Genomic DNA, 6000 nt, shown 5'->3' with positions numbered 1-6000 from the left:
TAAAAAGTGACCCTAAGATCTTTGATTCCCTTCCAAATAGTGCCACAACAAATTTCCCCACCAAAACAGTTCCAACATGCATAATTCATCATTCAAAAACGTCCCAAACAGTTCATAATCATCAGTCATCAAATTCACACAACATACACATTTCCATTCATGCATTTCAAGTCTATATAACCAATTTCATGCCTCCAACAACATACAACATCAAAATTATCATACATTCAAGGCATACCACTAAAATGAAAAGAAGAACTAGCTCCCCTTACCTCTAGGGTGCACGACCAACTCAAGGAATGATCGTAGACCAAGTACTTTGAACCCAAAGTGTGAGAATCACCTAAAATCATCAATTGATGATGGAGAACGAATTTTAGAACCAAATAGAAGCTAGATTATGGAAGAAAACGAAATGGGTTGCTTGTAGCAAGAAATTGCATGTTTACAACCCTAGGAACAATGGAGAAAGGGGTTTTCTTACCCGTTAGATGAAATGGAGATTCAATCGGTAGAAATGCTCCTCTTGAAGTCCGGAAGGCCTAGGTAGCTTCAATTTGAGAAACCAACTGTTAGAACCTAAGTTATGGTAGAGGGAAGATATGGAAATGAAGAAAAGAGGGAGAAGAAATTGTGCTTTGGTGGTGAGTTCTCGTGGCAGAGAATGGGCTGAGAAACTTGAAGATTATCTTTTAGTAAAATTCCATTTGGCTATTAAAACCTTGTCCAATGCCCTGCTGCCACGTGTGCACCCCTTAAGGGATATTTTTACAAGGCCTTACATTGTTGGTTTCATAGTTTCTCATCTATCATTTCTTTACTTGAACTTTATTCAATGTTAACAATTAATGAATCATAAATAAAAAGTTTAACTAAAAAAATAGAAAATGAGAAACAGTAGAAAAAAGTTAAATTTAATTATTAAAAGAAAAGAAAAATACAAATAAAGCATTATATACTGCTTTAAAATTTTAGTTATTTTTTATATTTTTAAAATTTAATCTATTATTTTAATTTCAATTAATTGTTTTTCAGTTATAAATTTCTTAATATAATTGATAAATTTTTCATTATATAGATTACATAAAATTAGTTATAAAAATATATATTTTCATATGAATCTGTTGAAGATTTTTTGTTTTTATATTTGACATTAGATTAACGTGTTTATATTAAGAATCATGTTTGATTGCAAGCTTAAATGATAAAAAAACAAACAAAAAAAACTCCAAAAGTAATTTCATTTGATTTATTTGAATTATTATATATTCATTTTAATGCTTCTCCTTGAAAACCTTGTATAAGTTAAAAAAAAAAACGAATAGTTAGTAAATTTTGTATAAATTATATTTGTATAAAAAAAATTGCAAATTTTTTTGCAGTGTACAGAAACATAAGAAAATAAGAAATTGAAATATAAAATAGATAATATAGTCGTAAAGAAAATGTTTTAACAAGTGTTACATAAAGTTGAGATGAATCATGTTTTTTAGTCTATATTTAGATAAAAGAATCCGTAATATAGACAAAATAAATTCAATAAATATAGGTTTTTTATTATAATAAAAACAATTTTTATTGTCACATTCCTTCTTTGTTGAGTTGAAGTTGTTGTCATTTTATTCTGACCCTCCTCTTTTTGCTCTTTGAAAATTTCAATGCCTATTTTTTCAATTATAATATTCATTAATTCCAAAACTCCAAATAATCTACTTTCTCAAAACTCATTTCCCTTACATAATTCATGTTCACTTAAATTCTTTCAATAAATCCCAACATTTTTTTTCTAATTAACTTTCTCTTATCCACTTCCCATCTCAAAAACTAACTCATATTTTAAGTTTTAAAAGTTTTCACTTTTAGCTTAATTAGAATAAAATTATCTAAAAGTAATGAAATTAAAAAACAAATGGATTTTTCTGAAAAAAAAAATGTTAATAAAACATAAATTTAATTCACACTAACAAAAAAATATTTTTAACTTCTTTTAAAGATATGATGTCATAGCAAGAAATATCAACTTGACATTATGTTGCATTTATACACTAGTACAAAAATCATATTTTATGACGTACAAAAACGAGGTATGACATGTATAGTTTTGTATGTTATAATAGGCTACACATTTTATGACATAACAAAAATTTACGTCATGATAGCCTGAACATATTATGAATATTGGAGAAAATTATTTTGAATTAATATGGAGTAAAATTATCTATGTTCACATTCATCAGAAGTTATTTCTTTTTTTATAGACTTCTTGACATTCTTTCTTGTTGACATTCTTTCTGCACAAATTTTAAGTTGACATCCATAAAAAAACGGTAGCAAAATCTAACAAATTATGATAAAAAAAGAAATAACTCTAAAGAATGTGAATATAGATAATTTTACTTAATATCAATTCGAAACAATTTTCTCCAATATTCATATAAAAAAATGGACTGATTTTAGAAACTGTGTCATAATATATTCAGATGACGTAAATTTTTGTTACGTCATAAAATATGTAGACCTATTATAACACAAAACTATGTACGTCATAACTCGTTTTTGTACGTCATAAAAAATATAATTTTTGTACTAGTGATAATTGTTACTATTTATTTATGTGGACATGATAAGTAACTTTATAATTCTTTTTGTGCTAGCTAGTGTCATTAGTCAGTCAAAATATTAAGATAATTAATTTATGAATCTTTATTATTATATGTGTTTAATTTTATTATTTTTATTTAATGGGAGACTTAAACTTATATTTATATTCTGAATAATCCTTTCTCATCTTAATATACTTGTCTAACTTATACAAAGACTCATTTAAACTGATTATTAATAATAATTATTGATTCTAATATAATTAATTGATCTTTCAAAAAAATAATTGAAAAAAGATAATATCAATAAAACATAAATCCAATTAAAAATTTAATATCACCTCCAATCTAAAATATTAAAAAAATAAATTTATGATTTTCATTTTTATATAATAATTAATTTTCTCATTTTTAGTTAATACAAAGACTTAGACGAATACTTATGGTTATCTTGAATCCAAAATCTTAAAATAATACACGTACAAGCCTTAGTATTCTTATATAGTGATTAATTTTCTCATTAGAACTTGAGAATGTGAAGTCATGTTATTAATTTGACGAAAACCCATCTTATTATTACCGTTATGCGATGGTAAAAGGACGTATACAAAAAGTTAGAGAAGTGTAGTAGGGTAAGATTAGCTGCACCAAAAAGATTACCGTAGTACTATCTATCGCAGACTAATTATTTTCTTGCCCTAATCATATTTCTTTCACCCTATCCTTCCCAAAAACAACGTAAATAAAAAAATATATATGTCAAAATGAATGAAAAATAAAAATACTGATTAACTTTTTATGAAATAAGTGTAACCCATAAAGAAACCTAATTGCATTGCACTCCTAATACGGATATTGCAAATATCCACCAATATATACTCAAGATAATTGTTAAAGAAAACCTAAGTATTTTGCAATATCCACCAATATATACTTAAGATAATCGTTAAAGAAAACCTAAATATTGCACTCCTAATACGGATATTGCAAATATCCACCAAATTTAAATCTTGTATAGAATTTCAACCTTTGAAAATAAATTCCCGACACAATTTCGCGCCAAAATTTAGAAACGCACTGAAATCTGCAAAAAGATTACCTTAGTACTATCTATAGCAGAATAATTATTTTCTTGCCCTAATCATATTTCTTTCACCTTATCCTTCCCAAAAACAACGTAAATAAAAAATATATATGTCAAAATGAATGAAAAATAAAAATACTGATGAACTTTTTATGAAATAAGTGTAATTTGAATTTTCTTTGTATTTATAGTCCATGACAGAAGAAAACACAAAGGACGACACTGGTTGTTCTTGCTTTTTATTATCATGACTCGCACCTAAACATGTACCAACATTCAATCAATCAATTACAAAAGAAGCACGCTTTGGCATTGTCCCTCCCCATTAGGGTTTTTCATTCACTGTTCCTTCTCTTTGCACCACCCTAGGGCTTCTCCACATTCTGGTTATGCGTACACACTTATATGCTCACTTTGCAGAAATTTCTTACCAATTACAGCTTCCCAAAAGCCTGAAAATGGGGTTGCTTCATGTTTGGGATGTCATCCACATTTATAGACTCAAAGTGTTGTACGACATGTTTTTGGAACACAGAATGGTCTCAGATTGGGGAAAGTACCTGAAAACAGTGTACATACATCCCAATGTTTCAGAGAGCAGTTGGGGGTTGCTGTTTCTGGAATTCTTCTTCTTCTTCAATACTTGCCAAATATTTTTTTGCTGCTTAAAACAATCAATAATAAATACTCCCTCTCTCTCTCTCTCTATATATATATCAGTATCTGATTCTGATCATATCACTGCATTCCATCAGGCTATGGATCTAAAGGGTACAGTATGTTACTATGTATGTAGTATGTGGTATATAGGGCATTCCGTAGGTGTTCCTTTGGCTGAAAAGAAAAAAAAAAATTCTATCTAGCTTCATAAATGTATTCTTTGACTAGTCAGATTTTGCTTTGAAGCTTTTGGTTTTGTTTCTGAATGCTGAAGACATTGTTTTTCTTCCCTTTCCTTTGTTCTCCTACACCATCGCTTTAAGCAGGGTTGAAAATCACTGCTCTGAAGGTTTTTCTGAAGCTTATTGAGCTGTGGCTTTGGGTAAAGAATAACAGAAAATTGACGTTATCAAACTGAACTAATGATTTTTTTTCTCCTTTTTAAATATCATGAAATAATTGTTGAAACTAGTTTGATTCCCTATGTTTCTACAAGTAGAAAGAAAGGATTGGCGTTTTGTGCACAGAGGGAATCTATCTAACATTTCTGTTCCTTCCTCCCAACAGATACATATGGCTCTGCTAGCTACTTAAATTTCTGAATTATGTTTCTCCTTAAATCACTTCACCTAGAGTCACTGAATATGAATAGTAAGTACATGGTTTTCTTTTCCTACCATGCTTTATCTCTTTTTTTCTATTCTTATTTCTTCTTCTTTTTTCTGTTTAACTTGAAAAGTTGAGATAGATTGAATTTTTTTTCTTTAGTACAGTATAGATTTAAGTTAGTCAATAAGAAAGAACTTGTATATGAACACATACATAGAATTCAAAGAAATTAATAATAACAGATATTATTGAAAACAAATCCTTTTACAATGCGCAAAAGAAAAATGCATAACTATTTAGGTTAAAATAAAAACTAACTTTTTTTTTTACTTTTAAAAAAAAATTATCCATACTTTGGTTACGTGTTTTTACAACTTAATAAAGGAGATACCTTTGATATTATTTACATTTTTATATAACTTAAAATACGTATCAAATTTTGTTTACACGTACAAACATTCTAATGGTTTAAACTTAATGTAAATATAAGAAGTATGAGATTTACTTAATATACAGAGATATTTTAATGAAAAATTATAATAAAATATTACTTGTTGAGTGGTTATTCTATATGATAATTAATAGTTGCCAATAAAAAGTACTTAATATATTACAAATCAGTATTAGTGTTGGTTAAGTGATTATTTGCTTCCACTGATTGATCAATAGCTATAAATGATGTTTTAAAAATAAGTGTTTTGCGAATGAATAATATTTTTTCTTCCAACAAATATTTTTCTTGAAAAGAAAAATCACTACCGTTCATTACACATAAAACCAAAATACTGATAAAAGAAAATAAAGGAATAGCCTTTAGATTAATTATCTGAAATTATTACAACCTAATTTTACTTTGCAAAAATATTAACATTATAAAATTACTAACTATTTTTTCTTTTTATTTTCTTTTCTTCTTTTGAGGATCTGATTAAAGGAAAGTTATGACTCCGAAAAGAAGATAAATTGTAGTGATTATCCACACTTAACAGTAAAGAAAAAAGAAAAAGAAAAGAGAAAACTGGTGTCAGAACAACCTAAGAGAATAGT

This window comes from Vigna radiata, chromosome 2 (genome assembly GCF_000741045.1).
Source record: "Vigna radiata var. radiata cultivar VC1973A chromosome 2, Vradiata_ver6, whole genome shotgun sequence".
NCBI lineage: Eukaryota > Viridiplantae > Streptophyta > Magnoliopsida > Fabales > Fabaceae > Vigna > Vigna radiata.
This window is presented reverse-complemented; position numbering follows the sequence as displayed.